The sequence below is a fragment of the Sorex fumeus genome, unplaced genomic scaffold (assembly GCF_029834395.1).
Source record: "Sorex fumeus unplaced genomic scaffold, SorFum_2.1 ptg000098l, whole genome shotgun sequence".
Taxonomy (NCBI): domain Eukaryota; kingdom Metazoa; phylum Chordata; class Mammalia; order Eulipotyphla; family Soricidae; genus Sorex; species Sorex fumeus.
In genome coordinates this window covers 33,848,296-33,868,419 of record NW_026606155.1, presented here as the reverse complement: position 1 = coordinate 33,868,419, position 20,124 = coordinate 33,848,296, and positions in this window count along the sequence as shown.

Here is a 20,124-nt window from a genome sequence, read left to right as displayed (position 1 = left end):
CATGAACAGTTTTATAATTTATATTATAAATATTGTTGAGACCACTCTCTACAGTCATCAAGGTACCGGCAGAGGAACAAAGGCATGCGGGTCCCGGAGCTGAAATCGCCAAGCCTGCTTGGATCGGGTCTGAGCATCCTCCACCCAAATCCTCCATCTTCCAGTAGGCAGGGGCCACACCCACCAACTGGCCCCCTGGCACCATGTAATCCCATCAACGGCCAAGACCTAGAGACTATAAAACCCAGCTCCCAGAAGAGAACAGTGCAGTCTCCTGCCCCCATGCCTGGCTGTCCTAGCCGGGGCCCCTTGGAGGGGGGCGGGTTGAGTTTCCCTCCCCGCCCCCAGCAGAGCTCTGGCAGCCGAAGACCTCCAGAACCAGCCACCACCATGCTGAGACCACTCTCCACACGCATGAAGGTACTAGCAGAGGAACAAAGGCATGCGGGTCCCGGGACTGAGATCTCCAAGCCTGTTTGGATCAGGGCTGAGCATCCTCCACCCAGATTCTCCATCTTCCAGTAGGCAGGGGCCACACCCACCAACTGGCCCCCTGGCACCGTGTAATCCCATCAATGGCCAAGACCAGAGACTCTAAAACCCAGCTCTCGGAAGCGCACAGCCGCATTCGCAGCTGTGCGACATCTTATTATCTCATCCTTACTTTGGACAACCTGGCAGGCTACCCTATGTTACCTGCCCACACGGCAGAGTCTGGCAAACTCCTCGTTTGCCAAATACCAGTAGCAATTATGGGTCTCATTTTCCTAACCCTGATAGAGCCTTGAATATGGCATTTTTTAAAATCTCAGGGCTAGGACAAAGGAGACATTACTGGGGCCTACTCGAGGCAATCGACGAACAACAGGATGATCGTGATTATGATTGTAATTTATTTATAATTTATCATTAGATCTATCTCACAGTGATTCAATTAAAAAGTAAAAGAATTAAAGAAAAGAACCATAGAGCTGGTAGAAAGTATAGCAGGTCAGGCATGTGCCTTGCATATGGTTTAACCTGGGTTCAATACCCAACACTTCTGAGTGTGGCCCCAAAACAAAAAAAAGTAGAACCACTTAGAAAAATGGAGCTAGGGGCTAGAGCTCTGTACTCAGTGGTTAGGGTCATTGCATTCAAAATCCCATGTTTGATCCTCCGCATCCCATATGGTCCCCAAGCTCTGCTAGGAGTCATTCCTGAGTGCAGAGCTAGGAATAAGCCCTGAGCAACGACTGGTGCAGCCCAAAAACCAAAAAGGGGGAAAAAACGTTAAAAAGAAATAAAAAATAGAGCTTGTATTGATGTTTATTATGGGAATAAATTTTGAAATATTTTGAAAAGTACCTTAGTTTCTTCAAAAGAAAACAACCCTAGAAATGTGGTGTACTCTGAAAAATTATAGAACTTATTGTATGAAAAAAAGTACAGAGCTTTTTGATGGCTTGTAAAAGATATAAAAATTGTATGTTGCATCATGAGTGCTAAACTTCAAAATAATTATAGCTGGAAAGTGTAGGCATTTTTAAAGTTTTTGGATGCCACGAGCAAGTGAAAGTAATTATTAATGCTTATGTAATTTTTGTTGCGTTTTTTTAGTTTTGCTATCGGGCCACATCTTGAAGTGTTCAGGAGTAAGCCATGGGCCTAGTCCTGGCTTTGCACTCACGGGTCACTCATGGCATGCTTGGGTGACAGTACAGGATGCTGGGGATTCAACATGGGTGTGCCATGTATAAGACAGTGCCCTACTCACTTTATTATTGCTCCAGCTCTGCTCATGTGATTTTTGAGTTGGTTCTTTCAAATTAGAATAATTGAAGGCCTCTGTGTTTACACAGACCCTCAGATCCATGAGAAGAAAATTTCCCATGGCTCCTACAACTTAAGAAGCACTTTTTTTTTCAAAATGCAATTAAGTCCGATTGATATCCATTTCCTCAAAATTTATTTTGGCCATGACAAAGATTTTCATATACAGATATAAAATACCTGATTTAGGTATCTTTGGAAATGAAACTTAGGGGCTGAAAATTACTTCTTTGATATAAAGAGCTTTGGAATAGAAGCATAGTTATTCATGCCTTCCTAATCTACCCTTGATTCTTGAATTAAGTTACAGTTTGCAGAATACTTGCTTTTAAAATGACATTGAGCGGGCTCTGTGGGCGCTTAACTATTCACGTCTTCATTTTATCATTTGAACAACTACATAGTAATTTTCATTGTGTATTTTTAAAGTTCCTATATTAGATGTCTAAGCTTTAGGCTCTCTAAATCACTTTTTTCAAATGGTATTTTTGATGTTGGAATTATTTGAATTAATGTATTATGTTTCATACACCTGTATTATTTCATTTATTTATTTATTTTGGCAAAGTATATTTGGCCCACTTTTATTTTTTTAATTTTTATTAGTGAGACACCATGAGGTACAGTTGTAGACCTACAAATTTTTGTGCTTGGGTTTCAATTATACAATGATCAAATACCCATCCCTCCACCAGTGCCCATTTCCCACCACTACGGATCCCAGTATCCCTCCCACCCCCCGTACCCCCCATCCCACCCTGCTTCTGTGGCAGGGCATTACCTTTTGTTCTCTCTCTTTCCTTTTGGGTGTTGTGGTTTGCAAAAGAGGCAATGGGTGACAATCTTGTTTGGTCTACAATCTACTTTCAGCATGCTTCTCCCATCCTGGGAGGATCCTCCCAACACCCTTTATTTGGTACTACCTTCTCTATCTGAGCTGCCTGTTCCTCTAGCATGTGTGGCTGGCCTCCAAGCCATGGAGTAAAATTCCTGGTACTAATCTCGGCCATTCTTCGGTGTTAGTCTCCTGTTTTGTTACTTTATGTTCCCCAGATGAATGCAATCTTTCTATGTCTATCCCTTTCTTTCTGAGTCATTTCACTTAACATGATACTTTCCATGTAGTACCACTTGTATGTAAATTTCATGACTTCATCTTTTCTAACAGCTACATAGTACTCCATTGTGTACATGTACCAAAGTTTCTTTAACCAGTCATCTGTTCTCGGGCACTCGGGTTTTTTCTAGATTCTGGCTATTGTAAAGAGTGCTGCAATGAACAAACAAGTGCAGATGTCACTTCGACTATTCATTTTTGCCTCTCTGGGATATATTCCCAGGAGTGGTATTGCTGGGTCAAATGGGAGCTCAATTTCTAATTTTTTGAGAATCGTCCATACTGTTTTCCAAAAGGGCTGAACTAGTCGGCATTCCCACCAGCAGTGAAGGAGGGTCCCTTTCTCGCCACATCCACGCCAGCACCCGTTGCTTTTTTTCTTGTGGATGTGGGCCAGTCTCTGTGGTGTGAAATGATATCTCATTGTGGTTTTGATCTGCATCTCCCTGATTATTAATGATGTAGAGCATTTTCTCATGTGCCTTTTAGCAATTTGGATTTCTTCTTTGAGAAAGTTTCTGTTCATTTCCTCGCCCCATTTTTTGATGGGGTTGGATGTTTTCTTCTTGTGGAGTTCAACCAGTACTTTGTATATCCTTGATATCAACCCCTTGTCGGATGTATATTTGGCAAATATCCTTTCCCATTCTGTAGACTGTCTTTGTATTTTGGTCACTGTTTCTTTTGAGGTGCAGAAGCTTCTTAGTTAAGGATAGTCCCATTTGTCAATCTCTGTTTTCACTTGCATGGCCAGCGGCATGACATCTTTGAAGATACCATTAGCTTCAATGTCATGGAGGGTTTTGCCAACTTTTTCCTCAATGTACCTTATGGATTCCGGTCTGATGTTGAGGTCTTTAATCCACTTTGATCTAACTTTTGTACATGGCATTAGGCAGAGATCTGAGCCCACTTTTTTGCATGTAGCCGTTCAGTTTTGCCAGCACAATTTGTTAAAGAGGCTTTCCTTGCTCCATTTCACTTTTCTTGCTCCCTTATCGAAGATTAGATGGTCGTATGCTTGGGGGGAAGTGTCAGTATATTCAACCGTGTTCCATTGGTCTACAGCTCTGCCTTTGTTCCAGTACCATGCTGTTTTAATTATTACTGCTTTGTAGTACATTTTGAAGTTAGGGAGGTTGATTCCTTCCATTTTCTTTTCCCCAAGAATTGCTTTAGCTATTCGTGGGGGCTTATTGTTCCATATGAATTTCAGGAGTGTTTGCTCCATTTCTTTGAAGAATGTCATGGGTATCCTAATAGGGATCGCGTTGAATTTGTACAGTGCTTTGGGAAGTATTGCCATTTTGACAATGTTAATTCTCCTGATCCATGAACAGGGGATATTTTTCCATTTCCTCATGTCCATTTTTATTTCCTGAAGTAGCATTTTGTAGTTTTCTTTGTACAGGTCTTTTACTTCCTTAGTTAAGCTGATTCCTAGGTACTTGATTTTCTTTGGCACAGTTGTGAACAGGATTGTTTTCTTCATGTCACTTTTTTCTCTTTCACTATTTGCATATAGGACATTGGCCCACTTTTTTAGATGGCAAGGAACAAGGACACACCAATAGTATCTTTAAGGTTGAAAGTTTATTTTAAGAATACCACCTTAGCAGAAACACAGGTTCTGTAGACTGGTTCTTGAGGTCTGTTGTCTTTGGCCATTTGTTATCCCCATGCTGTGTTTCTTTGCATCCCACATACAAGAGCCCATGCTGTATCTGTGCTTTTAAAAGTTTTTTTCTAGTTTCTCATTTGGGTCATCAATCAGTGAGCATGTCTTTATCACTTTACCTGCCTAGCCCTGAGCCTTTATTGACTATGGTCCATATTTTCCTATTCCTCTGGTTACTTTTAATTTTGGGGATACGTGTTAGACTCTGGATTCTATTACCTCCCTTTCAGAAATGTTTATTTAGGAAGCAATTAATTTACTGAGAGAACATCTTGAATTCATAGGAGTCTTCATTAAAGGCTTTATAAGGGTAGATGTTTTGATTTTGCTCATAGTTTCAGAGCAAATGCCTTACTCCAGATAACCATAATAAGGATTATGTCCTTGTTTCCTAAAGTACAGCCTTCCTGAAATCTTAAAAGACCTTTAAATGATTGCCCCATCATTGTTATTCTGGCAGAACTTGAATTTTGAAATTGAAAGACTTCTGCCTGGCAGCTGCTCAAATATCTACTAGACAATTAAAACTCTATGTAGTTTACTACCCTGGAATCTGTGGAATTCTGGCCCTACTTGCAACTATGTTAAAAAGTTTTGCCTTCCTACTTTGGGGACCACCCTCTTTGTTAACCCTTTTTTCAGGGATTCCACCTTGATTTTGGAGGATTATATCTGGCGTTGTGGTACACCAGGCTTACTCCTGGCTCTGCTCGGAGATTACTCCTGTGGTGCTTAGAGGATCCATATAAGAGGCCTGGGAGTGAACCAGAGTTAGCCATGTGTAAAGTGTGCACTTTAATCTTCTGTACTATTTCTCTGGCCCCATCTTGATTTCTAACTATCTGACAGTTCACATCCCCTTCGTTGACTCCTCATTTGAAGAAGACCCAGGCACTTTTTCGAGGGTCACATGTGTACACTCAGATGAAGTTGTCTCAACATGGAAATCTCCATTCAAGAATTGAGTTCCTTTCAGTTGTTTTGTTTTTAAATCAAAGAAAAAAAATGAGATTGTAGCATCATATTTAACACACAAGTTACTGAAACTTCTTCACTGAGTGTCCCCTAGGCTACTAAGGTTCCACTTGGTATTCTTTGGATATTAACTCGTTTTGGTCATTCAGGTGTTATTGATTACCGTTTAATGTCCTTAATGATCTGAATGAAGTTAGTATACTTCTGAAAGTCTGTTAAAAAATAGTTTATCAAGGTGGTTAATCTTTCCCAAAGGTAAACGCTATAGAATAACCAAAGTATAATCTTTAATTTGCTTTTGGTTGCAAGTTACAAGCCTGGTATACAACCTATTACAAATTGTGCTATGAGTAGCACTGTAGCTGTCCTCCCATTGTTCATCGATTTGCTCGAGCAGGCACCAGTAACGGTCTCCATTGTGAGACTTGTTGTTACTATTTTTGGCATATTGAATATGCCACAAGGAGTTTACCAAGCTTTGCCATGCAGGCAGGATACTCTCGGTAGCTTGCAGGACTCTCCTAGAAGGACAGAAGAATCGAAACTGGGTCACCGTGTGCAAGGCAAAAACCCTACTCACTGTGCTATTACTCCGCAATCCATGAAAATGTACAGCTGTTATTTTATCAGATCATTAAGTACGAGATTCTTTTTTTGATCTTTCAGTTTGGGCCTGAGTGACAGTATCGCATGTAGCACATGTGATAGTGCTATGAGTAAAGTGTTTTAATGTGTAAGTCTTTTCTTACAACCAATTAAGTATGAGGCTTTTAAAAGTCCAATTTATGATAACAGCAAACAAGAAAGTCTTTTAAGTAATTACACAAGCAATTGATTTCAAGTACCTGTCACCGTAGTAATTACATTGGCTATATTAGCTTCAATTCACTATTTCACTATTTTTGGAGAGGCCCACACCCACAAGATTTGTGGAATCTGAACTTTTATAGTGTATATGATTTAAATGGAATTAATTTTGCTACTCGAGGCCCTCTCACAAACATTAATCCTTCTGCTTTTGTTAAATGTTTGATTAGTGAGCTGAAGCAATAGTTTCACGCAGCTGACCAGGGTTCAATCCTCAGCATCCCGATCACCACCAAGAATAATTCTTGAGTGCAGAGCCAGGAGTAACCCCTGAGCATCGCCAGGTGTGACCACTGCCCCCCACCCAAGGAAAAAAAATAAAATGGTTGATTACTTTCTCTTTTAATAGAATTGCTTCTCATTAACTTTATACTTTTTATTATAGTTGATTAATTGAAGGCATTTATCCTTTATAAACTTCGACTACTTTTCCATGAAGTTTTGTACTCACCTTAAAAATGCAGAACCACGGGGGCTGGAGCAATAGCACAGCGGGTAGGGTGTTTGTCTTGCACGGGGCAGACCCAGGTTCGATTCCTAGCATCCCATATGGTCCCCTGAGCACCACCAGGGGTAATTCCTGAGTGCAGAGCCAGGAGTAACCCCTGCGCATCACCAGGTGTGACCCAAATAAAAAAAAATGCAGAACCCTGTATATAATTTAGAAATAATATGTCCGGAAAATCATCAAATCATCATTTTGTGTGTGTGTGTATGTGTGTGTGAAAAACAAGCAAAAAAAATAATCCGTAAGAGGTTGCAGCAATAACTGACCTCATCTCCCTCCCTCCCTCCCTCCCTCCCTTCCTTCCTTCCTTCCTTCCTTCCTTCCTTCCTTCCTTCCTTCCTTCCTTCCTTCTTTCTTTTCTAAAAACTTCGAGCCACACCAGGCTGTTCTCAGGGCTTCTCCTGGCTCTGGGCTCAGGGATCACTCCTGGCAGGCTCAGGGGGCCATATGTGGTACTAGGGATCTAACCTAGGTCAGCTGTGCAAGACAACTCACCTCACTCACCTCCTTAGAGACATGCCAATGATTCAGTGTCATAGAACAAGAAAACCGAAGCAAAAGTAAACGGAACCATATCAAATTAAGAAGCTTCTGCAGTGGCTGCAGTGGCTTACAGTGGGTAAGGGGCTTGTCTTGCATGCAGCTGACACAGGTTCAATCCCTGGCACCCCTGAGCACCACCAGGAGTGATTCTTGAGTACAAAGGAGGGTGTGTCCCCGAAACAACAACAAAAAGATAATAAATTATCAAGATTTTACAGAAGAGGCAACAAAGGTACAATAACGGTAAATAACTTTCCCAAGATTATAGAGACAGTGATTGATAATCACTATTGGGACCCATATAGTCTGGCTTTAGAACCTATGCCTTTTAACCACCATATCCATGTGACCAATAGCACAGCAGTAGGGCATTTGCCTTGCACCCGGCCGACACGGCCAACCCGAGTTCGATTCTTCTGCCCCTCTTGGAGAGCCCAGCAAGCTACCGAGAGTATCTCACCCACACGGCAAAGCCTGACAAAGCCTGGCAAGCTCCCCGTGACGTATTTGATATGTCAAACACAGTAACAACAAGTCTCATAACGGAGACATTACTGGGCCAGCTCAAGCAAATCGATGAACAACGGGAGGACAGTGCTTACAGGATCCATGTGACCTCAGTTAATCCATGAATCTCAGTATAGATTGTGAAACTTTCAAAAAATGTTTAATTTTAATCAAATCTCTATGAGATACATACTTACAAATTTGTTCATGATTGGGTTTCAGTCATATAGTGTATTTACACTCATCTCTTTACCGGTGTTCATTTCCCACCACCAATGAACCCAGTTTCCCACTCATCTCTCATCTGAAACACACATATACACTCTCTCTCTCTCTCTCACACACACACACACACACACATACACACACACACACACCTGCCTCTATGGCAGGCACTTTTATTCTCTCTCTCTCTCTCTCTCTCTCTCTCTCTCTCTCTCTCTCTCTCTCTTCCCTCCTTTTGAGCATTGTGGTTTGCAGTACAGATACTGAAAGGTTATCTTATGTATCACTTTAGATTATGTAATTTTTACAAGTAATTGGTGAGGCCATGATTGAGGTGGAAGATACCAAAGGGAATGTATAGATAAACAGTGAACTAGGACTTGTGTAAGGACCATTGCAGGAGAAAAGGGAGCCTTGGTGAATGCTAATGATAAGTTTAAGAGGATGTCTAGGAAAATGAAATGTTATAGAAGCCATGGAGTAAAATTTTAAAGAGGGGGTGATTAGTTGTGTCATCTGATGCAGTAATAGTGTGCAATAAAAGAAACAATTCCCTTTGAGGTTGGCGATTAGGTCACTGCCCTTACTGAGCATGCTGAATGTTTACATTTCATGTTGAACCTTCCATAAGAAGTTATTTGGAGGCGGTGGCTTTGGGATTAGCACAAAGTGCTAAGTTTTCCTAAGTGGAATCAGTGTCCTTGTTAGACCCCCAGAGAGCTCCCTTATCTCTTTTTCCTTGTGAGTACACAGCTAGAGCCAGAGACAGGAACTCATCCAGTCACTGAATCTGCTCTTGGATTTATCTTGGATTTACCAGGTCCCAGGACAGTGAGAGATAACTGCAATCCAGTTAATGGTACTTTTTATTACAGCAGTCAGTCCAGACAGATTCAGACATGGAAAAGTGGGTTGAAAATTAAGTTGAAAATGACTTTTGGGGGGTTGGAGTGATGGTACAGTGGGGAAGGTGTTTGCTTTGCACGTGGCCGACCTGGGTTTGATCCCCAGCATCCCATACAGTTTCTCAGGAACCATCATGAGTAATTTCTGAGTACAGAGCCAGCAGTAACCCCTGTGCATCGCCGGGTATGACCTCCCCCCAAAAAGAAAGTAAAAAGAAAAATAAAAAATCATGTACTATGTATGCATGGAAAATGTGGATTGTTCTTTTCAGAGTTTTTCTTGAGGAGGGAGAGCAAAGGAATTGTTCAGTAAGAGGAAAGTACAAGATGAAGAGGTCAAGATGTCTAAAGGCTGAAAATAGACTAAGGAGGATGAGGTCAGAAATTAATTATTAAAGCACAAGTTAATTCTAGTTTGAGATACATTAATATTGTTGGTCAGTATTTTGATACTTATTAACATTATCCTTCACAGTTATTAAGCTCTGTTTCCTTGTGTCAAATGAGAAGAAATATAAAATAGAGATGAAGTGACTTTTATTTTCTGACAGTCACGAAGCCCTCCTTGTCCGAGAGTTATTCCTTAAATAACTTTAATAAAAGATTTTCTTTTACTTTAGGTAAGACAAACTGCCCGTCAGTTCATCGAATAAATCGATGAACAATGGGATGACAGTGATACAGTGAGTGAAGACAAATAAATATGTTGGTAAGGAATTACATTACTAATGAAACAAAAGCTGCTCTGTCACCCCAAAGTTTTGGAATATTTTTGGTAATAATGGCCATACACAAGTATGAAGCCAGAACCCCTCCAGACAATGCTCAGCTTCCTTTGAGTCTCATGGTTTGATCTTTAATCCCGGTTGTGCTCAGGAACCGGCAGAGCTATAACCAATGGCTCTTGGGTGCCTTGCAATACTGGTAATAAGACTCGGGGCCTCACACACGCTAGTCATGTACTCTTCCGCTTGAGCTGTCTCCTAGAACTTTATATTACTAGAAAATAATTTTAGAAAATTATTAACAGTTCGCTATGTTTATGAGGGAGACAGAGAAGGAATGGACTCGAATGATTTAATAAATGTCTCTTGTTAGATCGAAGTAAGAAAGATTTATTAAAACATTGGTTAATACTGAATATTTCCTAAGTGGTTGAATTCTCAACCTTCTAAAGAATACTTTCAGTCTCCAATGTAGATGAAGAAGACTGAAGCAGAAACTCCCAGATCTGAAATTCCACACCTCCAGCTGCTGTGTGCCCTGTAACCACCTGTTGCTACTGAGTCTGAGGGGCTGCTGCATGTTGGATTGTATTGGAAACACCTAATAGCATACACAGCTTCTGGTTTATTAGGGGAAGATTGGAGATTGATAATTTGCATTTTAACAAGTTAACCAGGTGACTTGGACGACCTAACAGGGTGACCTGAGGGCTATCCTTGGTGAGAGCTGGCCAAGGTTTGCCTTATGCGAACCCAGGGAACTGTTAGTTTACTTCATTGTCTCCAACCTCTGCCACCCTCCTCAAGTGTACTCGATGCCGGGGTGAGTATGTGCGTGTTGCTTCAGATTCGTAGTATTATCACTTGTAACTGGGTGCTGCTGTCTGAAATAGGGATGATACATGTTGGGGCTTTTCAAAAATGACTGCTAAAATACTTTTAAAACAGGAGGTGTTGGCTCAAAAGGAGAGAGAGAACAAAAGGGAATGCCCTGCTACAGAGGCAGGGTGGGATGGGAGGGATGGGGAGTGGGAGGGATACTGGGACCCGTGGTGGTGGAGAATGGGCACTGGTGGAGGGATGGGTACTTAATCATTGTATAACTGAAACCCAAGCACAAAAATTTGTAAGTCTACAACTGTACCTCATGGTATTTCACTAATAAAAATTAAAAAAAAAAATCTCAGGGCTAGGAGGAAGGAGACTGGTGCCTGCTTGAGGAAATCGATGAACAACGGGATGACAGTGATACAGTGATTAATATTAAAACTTAGATTTTATTATTAATAAAAAAACAGGAGGTGTTGGGACTGTCGGGGGATGTGATGGCTCAGTGGCCAAAGTGCCTGCCCTAGAAACAAGAGGCTGGGAGTTCCCCGGTGACACATGTTGTTTCAAGTCTCTGCTGTTGGGGATCCCTCAGTACTCCAGCAGTTGTGTGATTGTGCACACTCCAGCAAGGTGTGTGAGCACTGGGACCAGGAGTCTGACCCCCAGTGAGCACCACAGTACCCATGGTGAGTGTATGTGTGAGCACTGCAGCAACCCACTGTAGTAGTAGCTCAGCAAGTGGAAGAGTGCAGCGCCTGATGAGTATTGAGTGTGCCTGCAACACAACCAGACCAATGCAGCAACGAAGGGATGGGAAACAAGGAGCAGTCTCCTATCTAGTCTTCAAAAAAAGATGATTGACTGCATTTAAATATCACTACCAACAAAAGACTTAATGTTGTGTTCATACACTCTCAAACTGAAAAGCCATTTTGACCTACTTGTTTGCCTGGTCTCCAGACTTGCTTTCTCTTTCCTAAGACTAGCTGTTCTCATCACTTCTTCCAAACTTCTTTTGTGGGCTAGTGTGGGTCAGGAGTTGGGTCATACCCAGAAGTACTGAGGGCTTACTCCTGACTCTGTGCTTATGGTTCATTCTTGGCAGTGGTTGGAGGGACCATATGGGGTATCAGGGATTGAACTAAGGTCAGCCGTATACAAGGCAAGTGTATTTTTTTGGTCACACCCAGCGATGTTCAGGGGTTACTCCTGGCTTTTTCACTCAGGAATTACTCCTGGCGGTGCTCAGGGGACCATATGGGATGCTGGGAATCGAACCCGGGTTGACCACGTGCAAGGCAAACACCCTACCCACTATGCTATTGCTCCAGCCCCTACAAAGCAAGTGTCTTAACCGTTGTGCTATGTCTCTGGCTCTCATCTAAATTCTTACCTTACAAATTTCAACATTTAGTTTGTATCATGAAACCACAAAGAGGCAGCCTGCCTGGGAGATAGGCAGCCTTAGGGAGATAGACTCTGTGGTACTCTGGTTTTAAGAGACATTGGGTCTCTTCAGTAGCTGCTGAAACTTTAATCACCAAACTGCAGGGTCAGAATCCATACCCTGTTTCCCGCTTTCCAGATCAGATTTCCACCCATAATCCAATCTTTCTTCTCCCACGCCCCCCCCATATGAACTATTGCAATAGTTAAATCAGATTATGATGCTATTTCCAACTTAATGCCAATTTTTAGAACCATTTCTTTGCATACTCCTATAATCCATGTCATATTTCAATGTTCTGAAGAATTTGAATTTAGAGGTTTGGGAAAGATAAAGAAACTGAATGGAAATCAAAGCGTAGCTTTGCACAATTGAAAACTTCTCTCTGATCACAAAAGATGCCCAAGAGCTCACAGCCTATGTGCACAAGTCATAGTTAAAACAATCTTTCTATTTTCACTAACTCGAACAGAGAAATAGTTATTGCAACCAAAAATAGTCCTTGTTATGACGTCAGTCCATACAGCATGTGGCAGCAGCCCCCACCCTCTGCCCCCCACTCTTCCCTGTTTTCATTTTTTGTTGTCAGCCACTGTTGATAAAGTCAACAGGATATGGTCATAGGCCAAGGGTCATAGAGCCTGTAGGATCATTTTTATAGTGTATGTGGGAGGCGTTTTGTTCTGTTCTAGTCTGGAAATTAACTCCAAAATCAGATGGTGATAAAGGAATCGCAATGATGGCAAATAAGAAGTCAGAAGGAGCCTTCACTGATCAAAAACAGAATGAATTACACCATGTAGAATTAGTTGCTCAGCCCTGTTCTTTTTTCTTCCCAGACCCTTTTACGTATATACAGTACAAAGAGCTAAACTTCTGCTGCTTGCTATTCTCAGGTGGTCCATCCAGAAGCTCCACATTCTTCTAGTCCCTCCTCTCTCCCACTGTGGCTTTCCCTTACCCTACTATCTCGAACCCTGTGGCTGGTTACTGGCCTGCCTTCAAGTCCTGTCCTCCCACTGCGTTCTTTCCCAGAGATGCTGCAAAGTTCTCACAGGTCCTGTTGCACCTCTGTGCTCCTAAGATCTAATTTTATGTGAGCTCTAACTGTGAACTTGATGATCCTCCGTTGTTCCCTTGGCTTCCCTCTCACCTCCTTAACAGAAGCAACTTAAAATCTTTTTTGTTTGAGAGAGCTTAGTGAACTGAATGCATGCTTTGTATGTGGGACACCTGGGTTTGAGACCTAGCACCACATGATCTCCCAAATGCCAGGAACAACCCTTGAGCACTGCTGGGTTTTGCCTCCAAAACTATCAAAACAAACAGAAACCTTTACTGTGATCCTAAAACCTCAGCCTCATTTCTGTTTCCTCCCTTCTTGGCCATTAAGCCTCTGCTCTACTTTATGGTTCTGGTGTAGAGAATAGGCCTGAACTCTTTAGGTCTCCCTATTCCAACCACAGAATCCTTCTGTATCCTCACTTTCTTTTCCTCAATTGAAGTTTCTGAGACTAGAAATGTGTATCTATTTTTTTTAAAAAAAAGAATGAAAGAAACAAAACATAGTAAGAAACTAACACCCAAGGACAGTAGAAACAAGGGTCAGGATGAATGGTCCATGGTTGGAAGCCTACCTCTAGGGCTGTGGGAGAGGGTAGTTGGACAGAGATAATAATGATAATAATGTTTGGAGGAATTAGTCTGTATTGGAGATGTGTGCTAAAAGTGGGCAAACGACCAAACATGATGGCCTCTCAGTATCTGTTTTGCAAATGATAATGCCCAAAAGAGAGGAGAGTGAGAGAAAGAGAAAGAGAGAGAGAGAGAGAGAGAGAGAGAGAGAGAGAGAAGAGAAAGAAGAGAGAGAAAACAGTGGAGAGAGAGGAGAGAGAGATAAAGTGCCTGACATAGAGGCAGACTGGAGTAGGGGAGTGGCAGAAGGAATATGGGAGATATTGGTGGTGGGGAATATACACTGATGAGTGTTAGAATATTGTATGACTGAAACACAGTCATGAAAGCTTTTTACCTGTATCTTATAGTGACACAGTGATTTTAAAAAAAAAGAAAAATTTTAAAAAATGAGTATTTTTTTTCCTGGAGTGGGGGCACACCCAGCTGTGTTCCAGGCTTACTCCTGCCTCTGCACTTATGGATCAATCCTGGTGGGCTCGGGACCATATGGAGTTCCAGGGATCAAACTCAGGTCAGTTATGTGCAGGGCAAGTGCCCTGTGGAATTGCTATGCTGGTGATGCCAGTAACTCATTCATCCAACAACATTCTTACTTCACATTGTCTTTCAGAGCTTCTTCCCCAGTGGCTTTTCCTGCTCCCTTGTAAGGGCATTAAAATCCTTGCTTGGTACTGACTTTTGTATTTTTCATTTCTGTTCAGTAATTTCATCTACCCCAGGAATTCTCAGTCTGTAATGAGACATTGCCATCTACAGTCTTAGGTAGAGAAGCATAGGAGCCAGAATCTTGAATTTTAAATTTCAAAATATATGTGAACCTATATAATACATAGATTTGCAAGAATGCAGCACTTTCCCCCTCAACACAAACTTTATTTTTTATCGTCAGGCTGGAAGTCTGAAATCAGGCTGTAAGCAAGGTCAGTTCTGGAAGCTCATCCTGGCAGGTCATCCATAGCTGTTCTGGGGCCTGGTGTGCCAGGAGAGACAGCTCATGTTTCTTCCTTTTTTAAAGTAAGGATTTTACTTCTCTCCTGGGGATCTACTCTTGTGATTTGAAGTACCCTAATTATTTCCCAGAAGCCCTGCTTCTAAATTCTACCACAATAGGACTGGGGTTTCATTAATTACTCAGAGAAGAGGGCAGAAGCCTCTCTGGGATTCAGAGAAGGGAGCCCCTTGGGGCTGTGAGTAGAGAGCACTGTAGCACTGTAGCACTGTCCTCCCGTTGTTCATCAATGTTCTCAAGTGGGCACCAGTAACGTCTCACAATAAATTGTGAGACTTGTTACTGTTTTTGGCATATTGAATACATCATGGGGAGCTTGCCAGGCTTTGCCTGCAGGTGAGATACTCTCGGTAGCTTGCTGGGCTCTCTGAGATGGGCGGAGGAATCGAACTGGGTCAGCCATGTTGGCCGCGTCCCAGGCAAATGCAAAACCCACTGTGCTATCGCTCCAGCCCGTGAGCAGAAAGAAAGGGTGCAAACCAAAGACAAAGGGTAGACTGGGCATGCTCTGTTCGCCCAATGAAAGAAATCCCTCATTTACCATGTAGGGTTTAAGAGGAGACTGGAAACGGCTAGAAGTAGTTCTCTAATGGGTACCTTCAAATAAACTTCCTCCACCGGAGGCCAGAGGAAAACATATCCCCTTAACATTTAATTGTGCTTATATTTACCCTACATGTTTCTTTCCATAATATTCGTCACAACTGCCTATGTGTGCCCTTGCTGACTTACGGGGAAACTTATTGAGAAATTGAGTAGAGAATATGGAAAGGAAAACAGGTCAGGAGATTTGTTCCAAGTTCACAGTGAGTTGGCAACAAAGCTGAAACTCTGTATGCCTATTGTAACACTGTTGTAACACTATGGTACTTCAATAGTAATAAAATGTTTTTTAGAAAGAAAAGTGCCAGACAAAGGGATTTCAGGGATGAACTATTATATATGCAAACTAATATGCTAAAAATTACCGAAGCAGTAGCAAGGATTTAATTGACTGAAGTTTTCTTCTTTTAAGAATCTCATGCTCTACCAGCTGGGGCTAGCTGGGTGCTATTGAAGTTTTTCTCTTTCAAAAAGTGAGGGACTAGAATGATAGCACAGTGGGTAGGGCGTTTGCCTTGCACATGGCAGACCTGGGTTCGATTCCCAGCATCCCATATGGTCCCTTGAGCACCATCAGGAGTGATTCCTGAGTGCAGAGCCAGGAGTAACCCCTGTGCATTGCCAGGTGTGACCCAAAAAGCAAATAAATAATAAATAAATAAGAAAAAGTGGGAAATGATAGTTGATAATTCTACTGAAGCAGGCAGGCAGATAAATAGGGGAGGACTCGCACCCCACCCTCACCCCATGGCAATGAATTCCTGGGAAGCAATAAAAGCAACTAGCCCTAAGACTGTTAAACCTTCTCCCACCTTGTGGACAGAGGAACTGATAGGACACAGGCCTGATAAGACCTGATCTGGCACCAGCACAGAGCTAGAGACGGCTGGACACCCCTGATAGAAGTTCCAGCAAGAACAAAGGCCAGGAAAGGAAGATCAAAGAAGAACAGCAACTGCTCCCAATGCTACCCCTTGGCAACCACCCTTAAAATGGATTTTTACCTAGGTAGAAAGTTCCACATGGGGCAGTGTGGGAAAAACCTAAAAGGCAACTTGAGCAAAGGTTGCATGTGCATACGCTGCTGAAACCCATGTGCTGTCTGTGCCCATGTGTTGTTGCTGAGTGTATTTTGTGGCCGAGCACATGTGTCACCAGCATCTTTAGATGTGTACATTCATACTTTCATGAATCAAATGCTGGCATGCAATGCATACTGAGAATCCCTCTTACTCTGGAGAAGCCCATATTCTCTCTTTAGTGCTCTCTCTCTCTCTTTCTCTCTCTCTCTATATATGAGAAAGATATGTGTGTGCATATATACATATACAAAACTTCAAAACTTCAATATAATATGTTATACTTAACTGCTTATCTCCTCTTGTAGTACTTCTCTGTGAGGGAAGGGCAGGGATCTGAAAGACCTGGGTAAGGTATAGGACTGACTTTCCTTTCCTACAAGGAGCAAGGCTCAGTCCTAGATTTCCCAGCTGTTCCCAGGTGGCAGAGGTGGATAGAGAAGAAATGGCAGATTTTCTTCATGAGGCTGCCAACACTCCACTTCACGTAAGTCACCTGGTACCCCACTGGCATCACTATTGAGGTCATTGTTTCACTGACTGTCCCAAAGCTACTACCCACTCTCTCCACCAGTGTCAGGACTACCCTATTATCCTAGTATCCTGTCCTCTCTCTCCCTCCGCCCCCCCCCCCCCCCCGACTACCCGCCAACCTCTTCAGCTCCCAATTCTGTTGATTCTGTCTCAGGCTTTGTTTGTAGGACATTTTAAGCATCACATTTATAGCTCAGCAGTGGACATATTTCCTCAACCAGAGAAAGGGTCAGAAAGAGCTTTGAGTCTAGTCTCTATTGGCGTAGGAGGCATCAAGGGCATTCATGTGCCCCCCAGCACCTCTCAGCCCCCTTCTTCCTTGCTGGCAGAGCCTATCTCCTGCCACAGGCACTCCTCACTTTTTTTTGTTTTTAATGTTGCCTGGTAAGATTGTAATGTCTTCTGTAACAGTACTCTGTGGTCGAAGTTCCCAGGGAAGAGGATCTGATACTGACAGATCAAGGATGGCAGAGTAGAGCTATGGAACGGGTTTGAATTCTTCACTGAATCAGTGGAGATGCAGCTCCCACCTTGGAATCATTCACTTTTGGACTTTTTTGTAGGTGAGAAGGTGTTCTTACTGTTCAGCTCTTCTTTTTTTTTTTATTAAAAATTTTTTTAATAGTGAGACATCATGAGGTACAGTTGCAGACTTACACATTTTTGTGCTTGGGTTTCAATTATACAATGATCAAATACCCATCCCTCCACCAGTACCCATTTCCCACCACCACGGATCCCAGTATCCCTCCCACCCCTTATCCCACCCCCCCTTCCCACCCTGTCTCTGTGGCAGGGCATTCCCCTCTGTTCTCTCTCTCCTTTTGGGTGTTGTGGTTTGCAAAAGAAACATTGAGTGGCAATCATGTTTGGTCTATAATCTACTTTCAGCATGCTTCTCCCATCCTGGGAGGATCCTCCCCAAACCCTTTATTTGGTGCTCCCCTCTTTATCTGAGTTCCCTTTTCCCCTAGTATGTGTGGTTGTCCTCCAAGACATGGAGTAAAATTCCTGGTACTAATCTCGGCCATTCTTGGGTGTTAGTTTCCTATTTTATTACTTAATGTTCCCCAGATGAATGCAATCTTTCTATGTCTATCCCTTTCTTTCTGAGTCATTTCACTTAACGTGATACTTTCCATGTAGTACCACTTGTATGTAAATTTAATGACTTCGTCTTTTCTAACAGCCACATAGTACTCCATTGTGTAAATGTACCAAAGTTTCTTTAACCAGTCATCTGTTCTCGGGCACTCAGGTTTTTTCCAGATTCTGTTCAGCTCTTCTTATGCAGTTGCTTGTAGTTGAAATAGCCTATACCCACACTTTCCACTCCATTTATTTTTAAATATATTTATTTTTATGATTTGTATACATACTTTTTAAAAATTTAAATAAATTTTATTAAAGTAGCGTGATTTAAAAAGTTATTCATAGTTAGTTGAGTTTTGGACATCAAATATTTCAGCACTAATCCCACCACAAGTGTCAATTTCCCTCCATCAGTGTTCCCAGGTTCCCTCCCAAAGCCCCTCCCCCACTTCCCTGAAGCCTGCCCTTTTAACAGGCACCTTTTTAAGTTTGATTGTTAAAATTTGGGTCTCTTGATTTCAGTGTTGTTGACTCCGTGGTTTGGATATTTGGCTCCATCATTCCTTAACACCAGTTTTGTAACTTAATCCCCTGACCTGGCCCCTGTTTCTTCTCATCTGTCTCAGCTCCCTCTCCCCTCCACTCTTTCTTTCCTTCTCTGCCTTACATTCTGGTGCCAAAGTTATCTGGGCATCCCCCATTTAAAGCATCACATTCATTCATCTAGTTATTCTAAACACCACATATAAATGATATCATTTGTGCTGTGCTGGTATCTTCTTCTGGCTTACTTCACTTAACATGATATTTTCCAGTTTCATCCATGTTGCTGTAAATTGCGATAGCACAGCGGTAGGGTGTTCGCCTTACAAGTGACCAACATGGCCGACCCGAGTTCGATTCCTCCGCCCATCTCGGAGAGCCCGGCAAGCTACCGAGAGTATTCGATATGCCAAACACAGTAACAACAAAGTCTCCAATGGAGATGTTACTGGGCCCGCTCGAGCAAATCGACGATCAACGGGAGGGCCTTTACCTTTACCATAATTCCTTACAGCTATACAATATTCCATCGTGTATGTAAACCACATCTTCATGATCCACTTATCTGTTGTTGGACATCTAGGTTGATTCCAATCTTAGCTGTTGTACTAAGTATGTGTATATTCATTTGAATGCATGTTTTTCTGTCTTGGGAATAGATACCCAAAAGTGGAATTGCTAGATCATATGGGAGCTTAGTTCTGAGTTTATTGAGTATCGTCTGATGCTGGTGGGGTCCCCCAGTGACTTATGTGAAGTAGGGAGGAGAAAGGCAGTGACGGGGATCTACCATTTTCTATCCAGCTCTGCTAGCCTGGGAGTGGGTGAAATATAGGACTGTGAGCCTTTCTTCACAGAAAAGAATTTTGGGAAGAGATGAGCAGTGAAGTTAAAACTAGTCTTACTCAGAAGTATTGAGGAAGGGAGGGTGGGAGAGGGGGGAAGAGGGAGAGAGAGAGAGAGAGAGAGAGAGAGAGAGAGAGAGAGAACTAAAGAGAGAACATGTACTTCTCCAGAGTGGAGAGGGAGACCCAGTCACATCCCAGCATTAGATATCAAAGTATGAAAGTACACATCTCAAGAGGGGAGATGCTAGCAACACATGTACTTAAGCATCACATGCGCTGGGCAGCAACACATGGGCACAGGTAGCACATGGACTTGGGAAGATATGCACATGCTTCCTTTGTTCAAGTTGACTTTTGCAAGGTTTTTACAAGCTGCTCCAGGTGGAGCTTTCTACCCAGGTAAGAGTCCTTTGCTAAGGTGGTTGCCAAGTGGGTAGAGCTGGGAGCAGTTGCTGGCTTCTTTGATCTTCCTTTCCTAGCCTCTGTTTCTGCTGGAGCTTCTCTCAGAGGGGTTTCCTGCCTCCCCTGAGTCTGTGCTGGTGCCAGATAAAGTTCTTAGCAGGCCTTAGTTCCTGAGC